The 24,547-nt window shown below is 37.4% G+C and overlaps 2 long non-coding RNA genes across 4 annotated transcripts; both read right to left on the bottom strand.

The window, feature by feature from the left end:
- Positions 1-537: 537 nt before the first annotated feature.
- LOC145814263 (uncharacterized) lies at positions 538-8,400 on the bottom strand. Of its 2 annotated transcripts, XR_014357605.1 has the most exons (5): positions 7,168-8,400; positions 4,468-4,539; positions 2,790-2,964; positions 2,216-2,278; positions 538-884 (listed from the first exon to the last, which is right to left on the bottom strand). It is a non-coding gene; the product is annotated as an uncharacterized LOC145814263 (long non-coding RNA). The 2 variants fall into 2 exon arrangements; XR_014357604.1 differs by lacking the exons at positions 4,468-4,539; positions 7,168-8,400 and having other exon boundaries at positions 2,790-3,103.
- Positions 8,401-9,040: 640 nt separating this feature from the next.
- LOC145814246 (uncharacterized) lies at positions 9,041-10,440 on the bottom strand. Of its 2 annotated transcripts, none has more exons than XR_014357593.1 (4): positions 10,254-10,440; positions 10,002-10,157; positions 9,491-9,562; positions 9,041-9,278 (listed from the first exon to the last, which is right to left on the bottom strand). It is a non-coding gene; the product is annotated as an uncharacterized LOC145814246 (long non-coding RNA). The 2 variants fall into 2 exon arrangements; XR_014357592.1 differs by having other exon boundaries at positions 10,002-10,110.
- Between the last annotated feature and the right edge of the window lie 14,107 nt (positions 10,441-24,547).

Raw genomic sequence — 24,547 nt, 5'->3', positions numbered from 1 at the left:
CGACCAAAATTAGTTTGGTCGCCAATTGTTACTTTTCGCGACCAAAACTGTTAGTCAGCAAAAGTGAGTTTCCACGACCAACAAAATTTTTGGTCGGCAATAGATGTATTTTTTGCGACCAAAACTCTTGGTTGGCAATTGTCATTTTTTGCGAAAAAAAATAATTTATTTGTCGCGACTAATAAATTGGTCGCCAAAGCAGGAAAACAATACACCTGTAATATTTAGCGAATTCATAATCAAAATAGGACGAATTCATAATCAAAACAGGTCTTATTATAAAATTTCTATATCCAAGTTTCAACACATAACTCAGCAGCAGCAACATTGATTCCAAAAACAATGAACAATTCACAAAACCCTATTCTAAACCCCAAAAAATAAAAAACAATTCATTCCAACAAAAATTTAACATAATTAGCATCAATTTCAAAAAAAAAAGAACATCTAGTGTTAACAAGGTTGAGTATTGTTGAGTATTGTTGTTCTTTTTTAGGATTTATTTCATTTAATCCCTGACCTCAAAATGTGCAAGAATCATGAATATACTAATCAGAACAACAAACCCAATTGCAATTAGAGCAAAAGGAAGCTGCCATTACTGTGAATCCAAATTTGATTCAATTAGAAAATCCAATTCAACCCAAATACAACAGTTCCCAATTTTAAGGAGATTACACAATAATTAATTTTAAAGTCACTTACCAACAGATCCTGAGTTTGGTCAGTTGATATCAACGGTGGAACTTCCTCCTCCTTAGGCTTAGGCTCAGTCTCCTGTTGTGTATCTACCAATGTTTCTTTATCTTCAGCTTCTTCAACTTCTTGTTGTTCACTTTCTTCAAGGCAGCTTGCACAGGTTCTTCACTTGTCTCCTCATACTCCTATATTGTTGTTAACAACCGAATCAACACAAATATTCCACAAATAAACAATGTCAATACCCTGCTCATTCTGACATCAACATTCAACTTACGCAAAATTTACAAATCAACCATACAAACTAGGCCTCATTTTAACACAAATACTTTGGACTAGGAAGGACAAGCAAAAAAAATATTACAAATTGGTCAATAACATATTGTAAACAACTGTGCTTCATGATACCCACATCCATGGTAGCAAACAAAAAATTCCGAACACATGTGCCGGCACTTGAAATATTGGAACATTATATGTTGTGATGTAGTTTTATGTAAAAATAAAGTAAAACTAACAGAATTACATTACATAGTGCTTGAACTAACAATTTGCCAACAAATTCTACCAGTTGATGTCTGAACATTGAAATATCATAGGAAATCAAACCTAAATGCTCCAGTTTATTTTGCAAGTTTATTATTAATTTGGGTCACTCTAATCTAAGATCTTAACAAAACATGAAATAGTTCATATTCATCTAATGCAAGGTGGATATACAAGAGACCAACACATTTTAAAATAATGAAGACCTTGACAAAGCTAACATATAAAAGTCAAGTTGACTACTTTTTGGTCACATAAATCAATGAATTATATAAAAAAAATAAAAAATAAAAATAAAAATCAAACAAAATATTTTCAAGGATCATAGAAATCTAAGTTTGGCTTAGGCAGTTAGGAAACCAATCACATATCAATAAAGAATCACCATGAAGATTGATAAAAAATTATAACTCGGCAACTAACATTAGTAAGATAAAATAAAAAAATAAAAAAGCCCCATTTGCTAGAGCTAAAATGGTTCCAAATTTCAAGACAAATTGATTTCCTTTACTCTTATTTCTCAAAGAATCAATATATGAAAAGACCTAGAAGACACTAAACATTCAAAATAAACTTTCTATTTTCAGATTATGAAAATTGAAAACAAAACCAAGTTGAGTATCAAACCTTCCTTCATTTATGGAATTTTAAGATATACACCAAGTAATAATTTATTCCCATGGTATGTAGGGGGTTGCATTAACATGTTTAGACTTTAGATAGCGCCAGGAAAAGTTTGATGATCTATTCTGACATTTTCACATTGTCATTTAGTTATATATAACAACCCTTAAAAGAATAACAAAAAATAAAGTGAGAAATATAAAATGCACCTAAAAGAGAGGGCCAAAATGAAAGTGATGACTGGAACAAGATTGGTCATGGCAGTAGCAAAGGTTGTTAAGGTTAAAACCATACTACCCATGTCAGATTACCGTAATTGCTTTATTAGAGAATAAATGCAGCTTACCCAAGTAATCCACAAAGAAATGCTTGGCAAGCTGCTACCCATGTCAGCTTTGACATGCTTTCCCTGTAATAAAAAAATTCAAATAACTGTCAAAATGAAATTTTAAATCAATCCATTACCCACCCATATATATATATATATATGAATTGTAGATAATCTCAACACCTATATTTGTCCTCTTATTATATTTTTCTTCCCTAGACCACTGATATTTCCTATTCTTGAGATGAATTGTCAAGGAGCCCAGAGAAATAGGAATATGACTAAACTACTTTCTCACCCAAAAAATTAAACCAAACAAACAATTTTTCAAGAACACATGATATCAAAATTTTCCTGCTTCATCATCATTAAATAAGCCAATGTACAATAGAATTTATTACTCTAAATATTGTCTCGCATATACTGTAATTTAGTTGACAGTATGTAAAGACCAAAAGCTAAGCTCATGAGCTTCCTGATTTACAAAATCATTACTTCACTCAGGCATGCATAAGAAATAAAAGAAGGTTCTAGCCATATCTTTATATACAAGTTTGAAGCAATTAAAGAATGCAAAAGAAACACTATGCACCTGCAAGAATGGCTTTGAAAGTGTTGCAACAAGAAGTTTACTAAGAATCTGCAAGACTTGATTTCTGATATACTATGATTAGAAACCCATCAAAAGTAAAACCATATGCTTGAAAAATAATGATAGCATTTATTATTCTTCTGAACTTCTCGTCTCACATCCATATGACCTATTCCTGTACAGTTGGCATGGAGATATGAATTATATTTACTGATAGCATTTTTGCATAAACTTCAAAGTGATGCTCTTAATAATCCTCGTGCATGCTCTGCTTTTAATGGAATCTCTTCCCCATAAACTACCAAACATTACTAATACATCCCCCCCCCCCTCCCTCTTTAATATCTCTATATGGCAAAAGGTTGACCAATGATAATTTAAGATTGAAATTTTGGGTGATTAATTTAATTATTGTCATCATCATCATTGGTAGGTAAAATTGGCTCTCATTTTCTTGAGAACCTCTACCTACCTTATGTGCTCTATGCAAAGTAGTATCATGCAGTGTTTTTAAAGGCTCAAAGCGCACCAAGGCACTGAAGGTCTCTTGGGGCCTAGGCACAAGGCGCAATGTGAGGCGCGGGCTTTATTGAAGCAAGGCACATAGTCTTACTAAAAAATAGATAAACTAACATAGACTAATGATTTATACTAGTACTAAGACAATTTTTTAAAAAAAATAAAATAAAATAATAATAATAATAATAATAATAATAATAAACAAAGACATATAATTGCAAACAAAAGACATATAATTGCAAAAAATTAAAAAAATAAAAATAAAAAATATAGACAAGCATGGAACAAAAAAAAAAAAAAAAAACAGAGAAGGTGAAGAAAAAGAAGACTGCTGCTATTCTCATTTTTGCATTATTCCATGTAATAGAGAAGAAGAAGAAAAAGAAGAACAAAGAGCAAAGAAGAAGAAGCAGGGGGAAAAAAAGCCAGAGAGCAAAAACGAAGCAGAAGAAGAAGAAGAGAGAGAGAGAGACTCGAAGTTGAAGAAGCAAAAAAAAAAAAAAAAAAAAAAGAGCAACCAGCGAAGAAGAAAAAAAAATATATATATATATATAGCAACTCAAAGAAGCAACTTGAAGAAGGGGAAGGAGAAAAAAAAAATACCTAGCAACCAGCGAAGGAAGAAGAAGAAAACAAAAGGTCGAATCGAATACCCAGCAACCAGCGAAGAAGAAGAGGAGGAGGAGCAGAAGAAGAAGAACAAGAACTTACCTCAATCAAAGTCGATAGAGACAAGCCCAGAGGAAGAGACGACACAGATTTCTTCGATAGATTAGGGATTTGAGTCGACTAATTTGGGTTGAGTTGCTTTGTATGAGTTATAATCCTATGTGGTTGGAACCTTTCGAACACAGATCAAAGCCGTTAGATCAGAATCATAAACAACAACAAAAAAGCCCTCTTAGGCTCGCGCCTTGCGCCTTTCAACGCCTGGCCAAGGCGCGCAACTTATTAAAAGCGCCTCGCTTGGGTCCCTTCAGGCGCACTACTTGCGCCTTGCGCCTTTTACAACACCGTGCAATGTTATGAGTTTTTGTTTTTGCATCTGATTTCTTTAATCAAATCTCAAAGCATAGTGAAAATTCTCATAATTTTTTCAAAATTTCCCACATATGTAAGTATCATGAACATCCATTTGTATCTCTGCCTCAGACTTTACTTGCAAATCATAATACTCCAAAGCTTTACTCCAATTTCCCTCGTGTTCAAAGGTAACGATTTGCGAGGTTAACTGTAAATGTCATCAGAAATAAATAAATTAATTAATAACATGATAATTTAATTTATTTAGTTAAAATATTGTGTATCTATGCATACAGTATGTATTTATCTTTCAGATGGTCAAACCAAATTGCAACAATGCAGCAAAACACTGTAATATTGTATACGAATATCATACTCGGTGAGAGATGATCAAACAGGTTACTCAGCTAACTACTAACATGGTTGGAGGAGAATTCAAGTTAGTCAGTAGATGAACTGCGGAAACACATAGGGCATGTTTGAGTCCAAAAATTATTACACCGAAACTACAGTTCTTCTTTCCAAGCCAGTAGGAAAATAGCTGTCATTATGGGGCAGAGATTTTAGCTCTTCTGAAAGGCTTTGGAGGCCTTTTCTATGATTCCAGTTACGTTGTGGGTTAGGGTGCGCAAAAAACCCACCAAACTTCCCAAACCACTCCACCACCTGTGGTTTGAGAGTGTTGGTGGGTTGAGCTGGGTTGGGTGGGTTCCACACTAATTTTATGTGGGTTGGGTTGGGTTATGTGCAATTCAAAATCTTCAACCCACCAATACTTACATATAAATTAAATACCTCAACTCTAAATAGATATTCTCATTTTTTGACTCTCCACACTCCTCATTGCCCATGCTTCTCTCTGCCACTTCTTGAACACAAATATATTATCAACCAGTTCTTTTATTTTGATTTTGTAGCTCATAAATATAGTATAAGGTTCTATATTACTTTAGAATCTATTCACATAATATGTCAGAATTTACAACTTGCCAACCTGTTCAACACGCCAGTTTTAGGCCTGGTTTGGCATGACCTATATAATCCATCTTTTTATCTTTTTTCCATCACATCACCTCTCTACTTTTCTGCACATCTTTTCGTAAAAAGACAAAAAGTACACTTTTTTAGGACACCCCAAACCAACCCTTAGTCATGTGGCTTGGTGGTGGGTTATGAAATTGTCAACCCGCTGAGGGCAGTTTGGTTGTTGAGATTATTTCTCCCAAACCGCCCAAACTGATCTGCCCACACCCCTAGTGGGTTAGGTGAGATTTTGATCACATGCCTCTCAGAATGACACTCATTTTATGAAAGAAATATTGGACACGGTTTCCACTCTTGATGAGGCTGATACTAGGTTGGCATAGGGAGGTTGAAGTGGCTGCCAACAACTTGTCCAAAAAGGGTGATTCTGTTAAGAGTAAGGGGAACCTTACTATCCATGACGGGACTTGGGGCTATTCTTTCATAGTTTTACTCTTCATTTGATTTTATTCAGTTATTTCTTTGGGAGGGGGAACTATTATGTGCAATTATACAATTTCTTGTTAACAGATATATCATCCTTGTGCATGCTTACTTCCAAAACTTCAACCAAATTTTATTGTGTCTTATTAAAAAAAATAATAATAAATAAACAAATAGAGGGTGTGTTTGGTTTGCTTTTGAGAGAGTGATTTTCAAAAAAAAAAAAAAATTTGAGGAGAGAGTCTAGAAATTTTTTTGATTTGTTTGGTTGTATATTTTGAGAGTAGTTTTGGAATTTGGGAGTTCGGGATGATTTGATATTTTATTGTAATTGAGTAGATGTGTGAGAGAAACAGTGATTGAGAAGGAGAGAGGAAAGAGAAAAAGTGATTGATTGATGTGTAAGAGAGAGAAAAATGATTTTGGAAATTTTTTGAGAAAAATCACAACAAACCAAACAAAATTTTGAAAAAAAATTTCAACAATAACTCTCCCAAAAGCAAACCAAACAAGCCCAGAATCTCTGTACTTATTGGCCTACTCTAAATACTTGGGAGAGGGCTTTGTTGAGTGGTCATCTAAGCTCCTCATGTCAACCCAAACCTCAACTAATCAAAGGTACACATATTGATAAATCTATTCCAACATATTGATAAAAAAATAATTACCCTAACCAGGACAACAAATCTGTGTATTATCATGATGCAGGAAATTTGAATAAGGAAAATAGGAGGACACAGACTTCTGTATGGCCTAAACAAAGATTATGTACAAGCCTGAGTGCAGACCCTAATAAATAACCATCTTCCTCTCCCAAACAAAGTGTTCACCTACATCCAAGTGACAACAGGAGACCATATGCTTTCCTCAGTGTCTAAAGTAGAGAAATGTGAGTATAGAAGTGATCAGAGCATAAGAACCCAAGAAGTAACAGTGACGCAGGGGATTTTGAAATAGAATAAGACCTAGAGATCACAAGAGATGTAAACCAGATAAAATTATTCAAGTTATGAATAAAAAACAAAGAAGCAATGACAAGTGGACGAGTAATAGCCATTCACAAATTATTATAAGAAAGACTGCACGCAAATCTGTAGGAATTAAAATAAGAAAATAGAAAGATAAAAGCTTAGTTTCCATATCTTCTATTCATTACCAGTTAAACAACAAAGTTCATGTCCCTTATAGATTTTTTTGAAGTTGCAGGCCGAGGGATTTACAAACTAAATCAGGATTCAATCTGAATCACAGAATCTGATTACTGCTCCATGCACAAATCATCAACTTGATCAACAATATGAAGTACATTACTAAACTTTACAACATAAAGGGTCGTAACTTCTGTATATTATATAGTTTACTGACTAACCTTGTGTGACTGGATAATCCCATACAGGCTGTCCAGTTCATTGATTTGAGTGACTGCTGAGACTAATATTTCAATGTGGTGTGGAAGCTGGCAACAAAAGAAGGGAATGAGAATGTAATTCAGGTTCAGTTGTTTGTTGAATCAGTTAGCCTCAGTTTGTTCTAGTCTGGTCTGGTGTGATGATGCAAACTCAATTTCCAAATTAAACTACTAATCCAGTCTAGTTGTAGGGTATTGGTGGCTCCAACACTGCTTTGAACCCCCACCCCCACCACACCACACCACTTACAAAAAGCAATAGAGGAGGTTATTTGGTGGTCTCACCACATTGCTACTATGGTTCAAAAAACTAACAAAAATAAAAGTGATAGGGTTCAACTATTTATTTTAAAATAACAAAAATCCCAAGTTAGAGTGCCACATGCCAAATCAATTAATGAGGATTCATCCATTCTGTGCTAAAAAACACAATTTAGGACAGACAAATCAATTAGGTTGGATAACTTGTTATAGTTTCCATGGAGAGCAAAACTAGACGAGCAAGTGACAGAAAGGCAAAGTTGAAGGTACCAGCTCTTAGGTTTTGCTGGCATAGAGGCTGCATTCCTTCCACTACACTCCTAAATGTGAAGTCATACCTTTGTTTACCCAGAATAAGTGACATTCGGAACTTTGATCGCCAGTGTCATTAAGTCTAACCTTTTAAACCTTTGTTAACACTTAAGATGAGAACAAGTGTAGTTTTCATTTTTTTTCCAACTCTTTCTTGTTCTCCATGGATATATATATATATACACACTTCTCCAATTGTGCTCAAGTCAAAAAAAAATTTTACAAAATCAAAACCTCATCATACTTGACCATAGAATAGAGAAACAACAGATATCAAACACTACTCATGAATAGAAACACCAGGAAAAAAAAATTGTAAATGCAAGAATGTGAATTAGATCAAACAAAATCCTTTTCATGGACACATCCAAATGGGTCTGAAATAGTAACAGACAATACCATGCCAAAACAATAAAAATTACACCAATAAACTGTTTGAATCAATGAAAAGTTGAATAATTATCATATAGTCATAAATGAAATGCTTTGCAAAAAACATCACAAGTTGATCAAACCTGCATCAGGAACACATGTAGCTAAGGATGAGAATTTGGGTCAACTGTATCAGGAACCATTAGGTATGTTAACCTCAAAGTGTTTTCACGCAGCTTTTTTGGTCAAATCTATCATCCTAGCACGCAAGAAATTCAGAAAGGCAGCAAAGATGAGATGTTTTGAAGCAAATTCACACAGGATGATGTGAAAATTCTTAAATGAAGAAACCGTATAGACACATTTTAACCTCTTTGGGGTTAATGATCTATTTTCAATGAATTCATATTTAAGTTCTAAACCTGTTTGCTTCCAACAAGAAAGAAATTTGACTGAAAAATTTAAAATTCTGAAATACTGATGACAAATTGAGTAAAATGATATCAGTGAACTAGTTTTCAGAGGTTACTTCATATTAGGAAGATCAACGAGCAATTGTACGGCACCAGAATCCCCACAGGCCTTCCATGTTACAGCTCGAACTTCTCCATCAGATGGTTGCTTCTCTCCATCAGAACTAACAAGCTTCAAAGAAAAAACAAAAAAATTGATTAGGATTCAACAACAAAGAAATTAAATAACTAAAGTAAACGAATTATAAAAGTAACTAATATGAACCCCTTTATCAAAGAAATGTTCACATCCAACCAACTGAATACAAGAAATTACTGAGACACAACTGAATACAAAAAGCAAAAGGCAACATAAACATTCAACCATAGATGAGAATAGGTACTGCTTAAGAAGCCATACACACCTCTTGCAGCTATGATGAAACTTGATAAATTTCATCTTCCTGCTTGGCTATTGTCCTCAAGGTAGTTAAGAAATCTTCAGGGAAAACAAGCTTTTTTACGTGAGAAGGCATCTTGCGCTGCCCACACCAACTATAGTTGCAAAATTGATCAGTGGTGCATTTATCATTGCTTTCTTTTTGTGGTGAGGATGGTGGAAAAAAAACCATGATCCAGCAAGCTTCTAGGTAAAAGACACCTCAGTTCAGCCTTCTGCAAAAACAATCAAGTTTCTTAATGAAGCAAATATTCATATGTACAAACAGATATATACACATAATATGTTGATGCATTAACATACTCATATACAAAACTTGCTTCACTTTACTATAGGAATCAAAATAATCCTCAAAAAGGCATATATTATTGAAAAAATTACAAAATAAAAATACAGAGAATAAGTTAAGATTGTTTAAACAGCTGACCTGTGCTTCAAGAAGCTGCACTTTGGATTCAGAAAAGGGGACACTCTGAATAGCCTGTAAAGGATAATGAACCTGTAGTTCATTTATGTCAATAAGATTTAAATCAACTAATTATAAGTCAAAAATAAAGTAACAGTTTACACAAATAAATAAATAAATAATACATCTGAGATATAAATAAATAAATAAATAAGTCAAAAATCCTTCTGATCTCCGTAGCAAATTAGAACAAACCCATCAAACTTTTCAGTGTTTTAATCAGAAAAAAAGGGGTAGCAAATTAGAACAAACCCATCAAACTTTTCAATGTTTTAATCAGAAAAAAATCAAAAAAAAATGCAAAATTTACAGTACCTTTTGGGAAAAACACAACAGATTTGTTCTTTTGAAGAAGCTTTCTATCAAAACCACCTTCATATTTCTAGTATTATTTTCTATCATTCTTTCTTATGAACTAAACAGAAAATCATATACATATATAGAAGAGTAAGAGCATATATGTATATGTTACCAAGTGAAGTTCCATTAAAGCCATAGAGCTCATTCATTATCGTCGACTTCCCTACCCTAGGCAGTCCGATCACCCCAATCACCGTGAAATCAGTATTATCCGTCAGAAACTATAATCAATCTCAAATTTCTCAGATTTTTACAGAAATATAAAACCCTAGAATTGGAAAGAGAACTATTAGTCTCTGAAGTAACCTAGCTAGTCTCTATACATTCAGATGAGTTGAGAGAGAGAGAGAGAGAGAGAGATTACGGGAAGGATGCGATCGGTGTGGAAGTTCCAGGAATCAGAAATTAGGTTGAGAGAAGCGACAGAGGGGAGAGAGAAAGAGTCGGATGTGTTGGGTTCACTGTGTAGATCGTCGGATGGTAGGGTAAAGAGACAGAGAGAGAGAGAGAAAGAGTCTCTGCGTGTCTGTTGTTGGGTTTGTTTGTTGGGTCTGTCAAGAAATTAGGGCAAAATCTAAAGAAAAGGGGCCTGAGGTAGTGAGGCGTAAGGAAAAATTGAAAAATATATATATATATATATATATATATTTCCCCCCTTCATCTTTCAAATTTTTTCCCAAATTTTTGGCGACTAAACTCTTAAATTAGTCGCAAAAACAGGTTATTTCGCAGACAAATTATTTTAGTCGCCAAATCTCAATCAACGGCGACTAAAATATTAGTCGCTAAAAGTAGTAATTTGGCGACTACTTTTTTTTGGTTGCTGAAAATAAATTTTTCGCGACTAAATTTTTGGTCGCCAAAAAATATGTGACCTTCCGCGACCAAATTTGTAGTTGGTTGGCAAAAGTATACCACTTTCTGCGACCAACATATTTTTTGGTCGCCAAAATATAACCTTCTGCGACCAATAATATTTGGTCGCCAAAAATAATGATCATTCGCGACTAATTAATATTTGGTCGCCAAATGTCATTTTTTTGCGACCAAAATTCTTTTGGTCGGCAAAAGTGGTCGCAAAATGTGTAAATTCTTGTAGTGTATGGCCAAGCCAATCTTCTCTTACATTAATCATGCATACGAAGAGTTATTTGATGACATTGTTCGTCCTCGAAAGAACCTTTATGCATTGATTAGCCGTCTTTATCCACTTCCATTTATACAGGTTATGGAAGCTTTCGCAAATCACCGTTATTCGAACAAAGAACCTACTACTTATGATTCTCTAAAACACAAATTTGCAATCATGGATATCGGAAGCTCTTCTTCTGGAACGAAACTATCCGCGTGGGACGAAGTTGATACTGCTTCTTTTTCTTCTTCTACGGCTTCTGGCTGGGGAACTTGGTCCACTACTGCTCAACCTCAGACAAAGGAACGCATTCATCATCGGTTCCCTGAATTCGATAACCCTCTTGACATTTCTTCTTCCAAACGCAGTTCAGTAGTATATCCATGTGCTTCTATTAATCGTAGACGCAATCTTGAAGACATTCTGCTTACATCATGGTATACTTCTACCTTGCCATCTCGGATGGTTCGAAGTGTCCCACATCCCATTGAAACTCTAGGGATCAGCCCTGCGCTTTTAGCCAAAAAAACAAAACTTTACCCCTCTGATTGGCTAGAATGTGTGACCAGGCCTGAATTTCTGGACTCACCCAAAGAACCTCCGACTGCTCCTCCTCTCCCTTCTAACCCAGATTGGATTAATGAGTTGAAGATCACTCTCTCTGAAGGCCAATCATTTCCCCCTTACAGGGTCCCAGTGCCTCCAACTCCATATCAGCAATTCAGGGCTTAGATATTGCTTGTTGCATTCTCTCATTTATCCTTCGAGGTTCTTCGAAATGATATTCCCCACCAAAACTTTCTATGGGCTTGTGACATTATGTCTCGAAGCCATCTCCTTAACCCTGTGGCCCAAATGGAGCTCTGTACCTTTTTAGACCAACTTCCTCTTCATTTCTATGCTTCCATTGCTAGTGAAGTTCTGGATGAAGCCATTTCTGCTCGAACTCAGGTTCAGTATGAGGCAAAAAACCTCCTTCATGACTATGAGGTCCTCAAGAGCCCGAATTCCGAGTATGGGGAGGATGTTGTGATGAGCGAAGTGCATGGAGAGGAATAAATGGACGTCATAGACAAAACCCTCAAACAGACAGAATTTGAAGTGAAAGCCCAACAACTCACTTCTCAGTTAAGGGCTTACCAATTAGATAAGCCAAACCTAGACAAAATAAAGGATAAAATAGGAAAAGAGTTTTCTTTTATTGAATTTTGTTGGACTAAATTTCATAACCTTGTAACTCTGTCCATTCCGTATTTCTACGAAATCGAGAATGTAATCAAATGAACTTTAGTATCAACAGCATTTATCAATAAAACTGAGCTTTCTGAATTTCATTTTTAGCACTCAAATTATGAACTACATGGTTGATGTGCTTTAACTCCACTTTGACTCAAACTTTTCTAAAGTGTGAAGTCTTTTCTTTTGAAAAAGTAATTTTTGCCTTTCATACCGACCCTAAGGCTGACATAATTCTTCACCCAACGGCTTCGAATTAACCAACCTTACCCTTTGAAACGTTATTCGAGCACATTCAATTTCCCAACATATGGTTAATACAATCAAATGATTTCGAATCAATTAATTTTCTTTCGAACAAACAGTCTATATTTTCCAAAATATGGAAACCTCTGCTAAATATTGCACTGTTTTATTTGGAAAGAGTAATTTCTTCTGTATACTATCAAACCAGCTATTGGTTTCAAAATTTGGAAAAAACAATTTCCAACCATGAGGTATTTCAAACTTTTGCTTCGAAGGATCCTACTCTCATTAAGACACCTAAAACAGGTCTTTAATCTCTTTGAAGTAAACAAATACTTGAGCATTCTTTCATCCTTAGGTGTGGAATGTGCTTCAAAGTCGGCTTCCCAATTTTGAAGCCGTTGTTATTTGACTTTGGCGCCAAAATCTGGTTTCGAAGCCAAATATTTTATTTCGAAGTTGACATCAGCATCTGAGATGTGTTTCCCTCTGAAAGTATCAATATTGAAGAAAACTCTTTGTATCTGTACTTTTAGTACTTCTTTACGAATTACACGATATATTTTCCAAACACAAAGGTTTTAGAACACTTTTATTTCGTGCTCTGAATTCACTCGTTTGCTCAACACACAAACCCTTCCCCTCTATTAACCCTCTTTTCCTTGTTGCTTGCCACCAATGGATTCTTCTTCTCTGAAAGTACCAACTGGTGATCGTATAAGCCCAACAATGGCTTTGAAGAGATGTATTGAGAAAGAGATCACCAAATTTAAAGCTGATGGGTCAAGTGACATAGACGGACGCCTCTTTGTTCCTTGCCATAGCGATAAACAAGAATATGTTTTAGGTCCCATCTGCCGAGAAGCTCCCGCTCAACTTCCAGCTTTATACCCTCGTTTGGGGGACCACTTTCTTCTCTATAAAGGGGGGCTCGACTAGGGAAATTGGAGAATGAACCGACCTCACCGTTGCTAGGCGACATTGAGGGCTGAGTGGGAGGAATGGTATGACAGAGTTGTGCCTGCAAGAGAATGTGACCTGCAAAAGCTCTGTATTCTCGACACCCTTCGTCTTTCCAGGTTTATCATTCCTGAAGATCCTCTTTTTGATTCCTGCTACTCTTTGTTTTTGGAACATGGCTTTTAATTTTTTCAATTTCGGTGAGGCATGATGGCCCCCACCGTTCTTGATATCTGTCATCCCTTAGGGCTTTCACCACTTGGTACTCCTTTTACACCCAGCTACCCACACATTTCTATTAAGTTTTCTCTTCCACCCTTAAATTCCTCATTCAGTGATTTTGTAAAGGCTGAAAATAAAAGGGAAGGCCCCATGAAAGATCGAGAACTTTTTTCTTTTATTTTATACTGGTTGTATAAATTTCTCTTTTGTACATCATCTCAGCGTATCATGCCTGAGTTCACCCCACTTGCGACGGCCCTTGTTTTGAAGAAACGAATACCCTTGGCCCCTTACCTTTTAGGCCATGTCTATAAAGCATGCTCCCAATTTTGTGAAAGACCTCTCGACATCAATCAGGGAGGCCCTCTCTAGGTGCTTCAACTCTGGCTATTTGCATACTTTACTGACCTGCATCCTAAGTGCTTGAAGTTTTTAGTTCAAGACCCTAGTACTTACGGAGAAAAGTATGCTAGAGTTGCTCTTTATCCTACTTCCTTTGCCTACTACCTCACATTTTTTCATCAACTTTCTATTTCCCCAACAGCCAGCTTCTTTTGCCCCTTTGATGCCAACAAAGGACCAACTTGGCTGCAAACAATCTTGGCTGATAAGGAGTGTTCCATCCCATCACACAAAGATATGTGGGCTTCCATTTTGTTGCCGAAGGAACTGTTCATTGGTACTTTAAACCCTAGAGCCTACAAGTGCATGTCTGAGGTATATTGCCCTTCTCAGCTTGCCAGACAATTTGGGTTTACTAAAGGAATTCCCATTCTACTCTGCAGTCTCTCGAATGTCCATCTCACAGCTAGAGATCTAAGAGTACCCAAATCCAAACTAGAGGAGGCAATATTTAAGCTGTTGAAAGACTTGAGTGAGTTCAAATTTACACCCTTCGTCCCCTCTGGTTTAGCTTTAAAGAGATTTCAAAATTGGTGGACAGCAAATATGGAAGTGCATCTAGCTATACATCCTCATGATTTACTGATAGGACTAAGTGTGCCTTCTAAGGCTAAACCAACAGCAGCCGAGAACATTCCCTCTCTTTCCACAGCTGCCAAGACTGTTCTTGCAGTCTCACCCCCTCCTGCTAAAGTTACCAGAGCTGCTTCGAAAAGAGGTATGTATTTTCAAGTTTCTTTTCTTTTAGACTTTTCTGTCCGCTTTCTTTACATTCATACCTCTTGGTGTAGGGTCTTATAGCGATCCCGGTTGTCCCTCTACTGTTCTGTTGTATTCCGGACTCGGTTCCGTGGAGTTGGTAGTTGTATCTATCTTGTTGTCATCCTTTAATTCCATTTGTTTGAATTTTAAGATGTGTTGGGCATGTTTCAAACAGGTGGGTTGAACCTCGGTCTAAAATCTTGTTGCCAGGTTTTTGGTCGTTCCGCTCCAGCGGGCCCTATTGCGCTCGAGCGAATATTGCACACTCCCAGCTTTTTTTGTGTCCCTGCAAAACTTCTGCAGGTGTGATTTTTACGCTCGAGCGGGTTTCTTCACGCTCGAGCGGTAGCGCTCGAGCGGGTAGAACTTTTTTGTGTAAGTTCTGGGAGGGGGAAATCTACGCTCGAGCGGACTGGTTTTCGCGCTCGAGCGGATGTACTTTATTCTTGTGCCTTGGCGCTCGAGCGGGCCTTCTTGCGCTCGAGCGTACCTAGTTTTTTGTTCTTGACGCTCGAGCGTTGTGTTCTCCGCTCGAGCGGGAATGTCGTATATCAGTTGGCAGCTGGGCATTTTAAAATCACTTTTTACATTCTCTCTCTCTCTCTTACTTTCTAAAAAGACATTTTGAGAGCTCTTCTCTCTAGAAACTCCCTTCTCTCTAGGGTTTGATCTAGTTAGAGTGTCTCACTATCCTCCGGCCTTTGTAAAAAGTGTATGGATCGTCGAGGGCCCCATTTTGATCCGTGGATCTTTGAGTTTGGAGCACTTTGATTTTCTTCAACTTCCCCGTTTGAGCTCTAACTTCGAGGTAGGGATATCCTACTCCTTCTCATGAGTTTTGTCTTTGAATTTTAGTATTTTGATGAGTTGGGGGTTATTGGGTAATTTTGAGAAAGTTTGGGCCTTTGTGTAATTTTACAAAAGTTGGGATTTTGTTTATATAAACGTATATGCATGTTTGGCATAGAGAAATGAGATCAATATTGGTCTATTGGTAAAATGGAACCTTGGGGTTGTGATGTTAATTATGAGAAATGCTCTAATTACATTGGTGAATTAATTGGTATAATTAATTTGAAGAAAAGAGAAATTAAGTTGAGAATGTTGGAATTGGAGGTGTATGGGATTAAAGGGTGTAGTTAGATTCGTTCATCACTCACCTAGTTGAAATGTTGATTATATATCCATTTGGTGCATTTATTTTCAGTATAGAAATAACTGCTTTGGGCTATCGGTGGAGGATAGTCTTGATTGTTGTAGACACTGCATGATGATTAGGCAAACTAAAACTAATCGATTGAGTACGCTATTGAATATAGCAAGTGGAATAATACATAAATACTATGTATTGATTGATTGTATATGATCTATGTTTATATACATGTGTTGTGTGGGAGGAGATGGGGGATGTACTCCACGGTTTAGGGGAAGATAGGGGATGGACCTCTAAATCGAATTTTGTGTGACAGTGATACAGCACTACAATGTGTATCAGGCTGCGAATTAGAAGTGTTTTTGTTTTATTAATACAGCACTACAATGTGTATTATTTGAGACTTATGGAAGTGTTTGAATTGATTTGATATAGCACTAAAATGTATATCGTTATCAATTGTAAAGTATAGAAGTGATTCTATGTTATGTTGATACAGTACCGAAATGTGTATCTTTCGCAAAGTGTGGGAATGGTTTATGTGTTATTAATACAGCATTAAAATGTGTATCCCTCATGAATTTTGAAAGTGTTTTAAAGATGAGTCTAAACCTCATTAAGTTATTTGGCTAGGCGTTGAGCCTTGTTTTCAAAAATCAAAATTTGAAAGGACATGGGAAATGAAATGTAACATGGACTTAATGTCATGAAATCGAATGTGATATAAGTGGATGTATCTGTGTTGACCATCTATCAACTGCTAATCTTTTAGTCATTGTTCATGGCTGGTTTAGTGTATTTCTACTGGGCTGTGGCTCACCCTTTATGGGACATCATTTTCAGGTACAGGTAGCATGCCACCTCCAAGGACATAGCTTGGGAGGCTAGAGACAGATAGATTGTTTTGTTTACTTTCTTTTGATGTATTACATGTAAATTCAAGCCAAGGGCTTAATATGTATTAAGTTAGCACTCTTCTTTTTGTAACCAAGTGTTAACTTGAAAAGCTGTAAACCCGTAGGGCATTTGCTTTTGTTGTTAACATGTAATACTTTTGTGAGGAACTACTCTGATGAATAGAAGAATATTTATCTTTTATACCAATGCATGTCTAAGTTGATGGGTTTTGATGTTCTTATTTTGAGGGCGTTACAGGTCTCCACAAGAAGAATCTCCTAAGATAGCTGAAGCTCTAGCTACTCTCAAAGACAAACATCAGTAGAAAAAGAAAAGGAAACTAATACTCACTCCTGAAGAATCTGAATCTCAGATTGAAGAGAGAGAGATTTAGAAAGAGCAGGAGATACCATTATAGAGAAAGAAGATGACTGTCTCTCCTTCTGATTTGGTCGAAGACCCCACTCATGAGGCAGTTGCCAAAGCAATAGAAGAGGAACTCACTCCTGAAGAATCTGAATCCCAGATTAAAGAGAGAGAGATTGAGAAAGAGCAAGAAATACCATTACAGAGAAAAAAGAGAAAGAAGATAACTGTCTCTCCTTCCGATTTGGTCAAAGACCCCACTCATGAGGCAGCTGCCAAAGCAGTAGAGGAGGAGCATTCCAAAGAAATAATTGTTTTTCAAAGAGCTGAGAAAAGGCGACAGCAACAATTACTAAGGGATGAAGCAGCTACCACTGATGCAACCCAAAGAGAAATAATGAGAAGGCAACACACTGCCGAGCATTATTCCCTCTGTAATTCTCCCGTCATTGCCATCACCTCTGAAACCAGTAATTTTCTTTCATGTCTCCACTTTCTTTTCCCAAATTGTTGATATTGAGACTTAACATTGTTTTGCACCTTTTCCTTTGTAGTAACAACTACTGAGCTTATTCTCCCAATAAGGACTCCCTCTATTTCGGTTGAAGTTGATCAATCGCAAATGTGAAGTTTATTCAGATAATACTCCCACTTTTTAGGCCTATATTCTTCATACCCTCCTTGCGGCCAAGTATCTTTGCTCCTCTTTCTTTTGATTTAACTCCATACCTCCCTCATTTGTCATTCGATTTTACTCAATTTGATTCTCTTTCGAGTTTTACTTCTCCTCCCCCTCCTAAGGAAATTTCAACTGCTACTTCATCTTTGATGGTAGCTGATTCCTATAGAGAAGGTACTAGTAGCTCTCCAATCCATCATCCATTATCATTGCCTAGCTTCAGTCCTTCTTCTCTTGACCAATTGGTAGCTAAAACTATAGAGATTGCTAAGGATACTCCACATTCTTCTTCTATTTCTATGCAGTCATTTCTTCCTTCTACTAGGGATCTTTCTGCACATTCCATGTCAATGGATGAGGTGGATATCCTTGAGGCTAGACTTGCTAGTCTTTTTGACATACCTTCCACCTCTCTAATGACTAGCAATGAGATTGAGCCCTTAGTTCTAGCTGATTCTCTGCTAGATATTTTTGAGAGGTCTTTCTCCAGCGGTAAGACTTCCTTGCCTTCGATAGACTTGGACAGCTGTCTAGAACTGCTGACATCTTTTTCGAGGATTCCTTTCGAAGCCTTACAGAGGCCTATAATAAAAAATGGCTTCCTCTAATGTTGCAAGATTGCTGAGCAATCCAGCATAGCTGTCTCTAGTTATTTGTTTCAAACAGCAGCCACCATTGATTTCTACATCAACATTTGTCATGCTGCCAAGGTTGCAGAGGAGAAATTGGTGAGGGATCAGAGCTTTGTTTCCAAAGTACAAACTGAGGTGTCAAAATTGAGGGAATAACATTCTTCTGTCTCCCAATTTCGAGCTCAACTATTGGAGAAGAAAACTCAACTTGAAGATGAGCTATCAGCAGTCAACTAAGCCTTAGATCGAACTGCCACCAAATTGCAGATTACCAATCAATGACTGGCTGATCGAAAGCAGGAGATGGCTACAGCCATCCAGTTGTTCCCATCACTTCAGAATAGAGCATCTATTGTAAAAGAACAACTGAGAAATTGTACTGACTTCTAGGCCAATCTATGGCTACATGTACTCAACTCTTTATGAAATAATTTTTTTTTTTTTATCATTTGAGTGTTCTCATGTTCTTTTATTTAGTACTTATTCTATTCCTTGTGTTTCCCATATGGTTGGATAATAAGGCTTCAAATATCTGCCATTAATTTTCTTGGGATGTACATATCCATTTAAATTTTTTAAATGATATGCTCCCATAGGCAAGACTCTATGAACTTGATACGGTCCTTCCCAGTTAGGTAACCATTTGCCAAACTTGTGGCTTTTAATCCCTATTGGGAGTATTGTCTTCCATACCAAGTCACCTTCATCAAAACTAATGTGCTTGACTTTCTTATTATAGTTTTTGGCTGCTTTCTTCTTTTGGAACAGAATGTTATTTAATGCCAGAATCCTAGCTTCATCTATATTTTCTAATTTCAAGCACATACTCTGATGGCATTGCTCAAGATCTAACTGGTCTTGGCATCTCACCCTCAAGGACTTAACATTAATTTCCACAAGTAGCACTGCATCATGCCCATATACTAAGGCATAAGGAGTGATTCCTGTGCTTGACCTTGGGAAAGTCCTATAAGCCCACAATACATCCAATAATAAGTTATGTCAATCCCTAGGATTGCCTTCCACAACTTTCTGTATTCCTTTTTTTAAAGACTTATTGGATGATTTAGCTTGACCATTGGCTTGTGCATAATAGAGGGTGGAATTAACAAGGCTAATTCCAAACTCTGACACAAAAGATTTTACCATTTTCCCATCAAATACAGTCCCATTATCAATAGTTATAGTCTGTGGGATACCAAATCTATGGATTAATTCCTTAATGAATCCAATGACTTCAGTCTGGTCTACAGCCTTGTATGGCTTAGCTTCAACCCACTTAGTGAAGTAATCAGTGACCACTAAGATGAAACAATGATGCTTCGAAGAGGGTGGGTGTATTTTCCCCATCATATCCATGGTCTATCCTCTAAATGGCCAAGGCTCACAACTGCATGCAGGTCAGTTATGGGCACGTGCCTTATTGTTCCATACTTTTGGCATGCTTGGCAACCTCTTGCATATTCTATGCAGTCTTTAAGGATAGTTGGCCAATAGTAGGAATGCCTTCGAAGCAGCCATCTCATCTTCACACCGGGCTGATGAGCACCACAGATGCCTTCATGAACCTCAGCCATAGCTGTTAATGCTTCCTTTGGGCCTAAACATTCTAATAATAACCCATCTCCCCCCCCCCTTTGTAGAGAGCATTACCACACATTATGTATTACATAGGCTACAATTTAATTTTTCTGTTGGCTTTCGAAGATGGGCCAGCCAGATACTACATTGTTGGATGCCTCCAATCTTGTTCTTGTAAGTCATTATGATTGACTTCCAGGACCACATTCCTTTTATTTAAGGATGGTATTAATTTCTGATATGTTGTTTGACTTATGTCCCTTTGAGTATTATCCCTTCTCTTGAAATTTAAACTTTCTGAACCACATCATTAACTTTATTATCCAAGAATCTTGGGACATGAGTTACATTTGCTATATGAAATTGAGAAAGCAGATGTAATGCAACAACATAGTATGGCAACATGCTTATACTTTGACATTTGAAAATCCCTTTCACTTGGTTAACTACCAATTGAGAATCTCCAAATATGTCAACTGCATGAGCTTGTAATCCAATAAGTATTTCCAGTCCCATTATTAAGGCTTCATATTCAGCTTGATTATTGGAACAAGTAATTTCATCCACTCTGAAATCATGCATGGTTTCTACTCCTTGTAGTGACTTAATTACTACACCAATTCCAATTAGACCATTGGCTTTTGATCCATCGAACCATATTTGCCATGGTTCAACACCAGCCATACTAAGGTCCATTATCTCTTGGCTTTCTGTTTGATATGGATGATCTGCCAAAAAATTAGCTAAAACTTGTCCTTTTACTGCGTTTTGGGGGACATATTCTAGATGAAATTCTGATAAAGCTAGTATCCATTTGCCAATTCTTCCCCTCAACATGGGTCTAGATAACATATATTTAACCAAATCTTTGGTTGCAATTACCAAGATAGTTGTAGGCAAAAGATAGTATCTTAATTTCATTGCAGCAAAATACAATGCAAGGCACGGCTTTTCTACAACTGAGTATTTACATTCACAAGAATTTAGAAACCTACTAAGGTAATTATAGACGCGCCCACGTGGGGGCCTTCGCTACTACAGTTCGGACTCGATTGTGTCACGGTTCTGAGTTTGAACCAAAGAGTCCAAATCTGGCAAATCATTTTGAGAAACAGATTTTTTGAAAAGAAGTCCCAAACATGGACTACTTTGCCAGATACAGAGTCGCCACCTAAATATTTTAAAATGGGAAAATTTAGGAAACCCTGACTCGGTGCCGAAGGCCAAATGTCCGTCATCACCGGAGTTGTCTCGGCTCGGGAGCTAGGGTACGATTGGGGAAGGTCAGCTATGAGCACCCCCTCTCGCCCGGTCCAAAGACCGGCCTCTACTAATCATGATATCCGTTTTTGAAAACTTTATGTGTTCTTATTCCGATTATTAGCCTAGAATTACTATGTTATGCGCACAGCAAACAAGTATAGACTAGATCGCCTAATTTGGAAATAAGCATTGCATATCCGTTTGTTTTGAAAAGCGTTTTGGAATTTGCTACTCGCAAGTAGGCTAAAACACGGATTTTAATGAGTTTTTCCAATTCAAACAATCTACCCTTCACCCACAGGCATTCAAACAATTTATCACGTAAGCACTTATTCGCATGGCAAGCATACTGTCATGGCAACACTCACACGCATGCGGGATGCTAAAGCATAACTACTTACATCGTACTCCGTGCCAAAATAGTAAACTAGTTAGCAAATATGCATGTCCTAGTTCATGTTAAGAATGGATAATGCATCGCATGCAAAAATGCAATCTAGACAGGCTCGGCTAACCTAAACATGGCATGTGAAATGCGATCAACTACCACATATTCAATTTGTGAATTAAAGTACAAATGCAGTTAGCGTGATGTACCGAGCCTGATGCATGCAATACAAATGCGTGAATGCACGCATGCATAGCATAAGGTATGCTAATTTAAAAAAATGCCCTAGTCTACCATCATAAGCAGGTAAATAAAAGGGAAGAAAGACGTGAGGTTGGAAGACATACACACACTCACGCACACTTATTACATCATTGCCCTCACTCGGAGGGGCCAAATAAATATTACAATCCAAATGATAAGCAAATAAATTATTACAGAATTTCTAATTAATTAATAGAAAGAATGCAAAAGAAAGAAGGGGATGGCCGCGGCCTCTGCCTTGGGATGCGCGAATGATGCGTGCTCGAAACCCGGCTCGCCTGAAAAACCCGTACCCTACCATTGCTGCCTCTGTTTATACTGCCCTGTCTCTCTGAAAATTGCCAAAGCCCTAGGACAGGTTCCTTGCATGCCACAGAGTACCACCGGTTGGGGGAAATCCCCACCGGCAGTCCAGGATTTTCATCGGCTGTCTTTGGATTTATCGGCTGTTCAAAGATTGCCGGTCGGCACTTAATTCTGCCGGTCGGTAGAAGCTTCCTGCAGAAGACAGTTTTGACAACAACAGAGAACAGACAGTATACGGTATGGGATTTTCTGGCACATGTGAGCATGATCATGCTTCCCCTCATGCTTTGAACTCAGGAAAGCATGGCCCTCGATCCCCGAGCCATCAATGGTGCATGATAGCCTAAAGGATCAAGTTTACCACTTGATGTAAAGATGCATGCAATCACACAAATGAAGACCAAAGCCTTATCATGTCGAAATCAAAAGCCCCGGTGACCGAGAATCAAGGGACATTACATCACTTGAAGTATGAATGTTCCTTGACCCTCACACTTGGTTTGACACCCCAAACCAAGTAATGCAATGCATGTTATGCAAACATGGTTCAAAATGCAACAATAACATGGAAATGCAAGGCATGCCGAATGTTATGCAACTCGTATGGCAAGTATGCAATGCTAGGTATGCAAGACATAAACATAATGCAAACATGGACCGTTCGAGCAATGGGATCAACACATTATAAGGCTTAATGAAGCAATCAAGCAATGAACATGAGACAAGCATGCAAGAAGGCTTTGAACCATAAAGGGGCAGACCTTGATCCACCCCAAAACAGTGGCCAAAAAGTGTCCAAAAGGTGGACCAATGCTCATGCCAACAAGCAAACCAAAGGCCTAAGGCTAAAGCACAAAATGGGCCACTTCACTTCCAACAACAAGACCAATCATAGCATGATTTAGACAAGTAAGAAACAGAATTTTTACAGGCAAAATAGGACTCCAAATCCTCCTAATATGGCAGCTAAGGTGGCTCCAAAGGGGTGTATGCACCAAGGCTCATGTGTAGGCATAAAAAGGCGCACCTTTAAGGCATGAAAGAGGTCATGTATGCACACATACAAACATGATTCTTGGACTGAAATGTGGTCCTAAATGATGCCCAATCATGAGGATGGTCAAAACTATGCATGCTAGAGGTCAACATACTCAAAGCTTACAAGCCAAAATGCATAGCAACCATAACGAATATGTCAAACATGACCAAATTGATAACCAACAGACTTTAAGCATGGAAAAACAATGCTAAAAACTTCTTAGTGCCGAACCAAAATCATGCTCAAATGATGTGTTACAACATGGCACTCTTTAAGCCAAATGATGGGGTTTCAAAGCAAGTATGTTATTCATGCAAAAGGCCAATAAACCCAACATAGGACAGAGGTATAACATGATCCAAAGCATCCAAAAAAACCTCTGAATAGCAGTCATAAACAACTGAGCATACATGCTACCATATTAAGCCAAAAATGAGGACAAAAGAGGGACCAAGGGAGAGGGGTGTCCCTCCCCTATGCAAGACTTCAAAGTCCCTTCTTCACCACTGAAAATCCACTGGATTTCAATAGTGAGAAGGCCAAGACACAAGAGTGACCAAAGCTTAACAAAGATGGTACAAAAAGAGGCCAAACAAGGCTTAATAAGATGAGTTTGCACTCAAACCACAAAACAACCTTAATGAAAGTTCTAAAGCATGAAAATGTAAGCCTTTTTTATGTTATACACAAAAGCTAAATCAGCAAGAAAGATAGGTAAAAAACTATTGCAAGTTTGGGGAATCTAAAGTAAAGTGCTCACCCTTGAAGATCCTTTGAAGAACAAATGGTCCAGCCCTCTTCTTTTGATCAAAATCAGTCCCAAAAACACAAGAATCAACCCCCCAAGTCCCTCAAACTCAGAGCAAGGTGTAATAGTGTGTGTAATGGTGCAAAAGTAAGGTAAAATCACACTTTTGGGCCAAGTAACACACACAAAGGAGGAGAGAGAGGGAGATATAGAGATAGGATGTATCTATATGTAGAACCTCTGGTTTTTGCTTCCAAGTCTCTAACCTAGAGCCAAGAGGAGAGCCTTCCTCTTATAGAACTCCCTCTTACAAAGCTTATACAACAAGCTTGCTTAGAGGGAGATCCCTCCATACACGTGTATGGAGGGAGGCAGAGTTGGT

Source organism: Camellia sinensis, unplaced genomic scaffold (genome assembly GCF_055761805.1).
Source record: "Camellia sinensis isolate YWXY unplaced genomic scaffold, ASM5576180v1 Unanchor1, whole genome shotgun sequence".
Classification (NCBI taxonomy): Eukaryota; Viridiplantae; Streptophyta; class Magnoliopsida; order Ericales; family Theaceae; genus Camellia; species Camellia sinensis.
The sequence above is the reverse complement of the archived record's forward strand: the minus strand, read 5'-3'. Positions and strand labels throughout refer to the sequence as shown.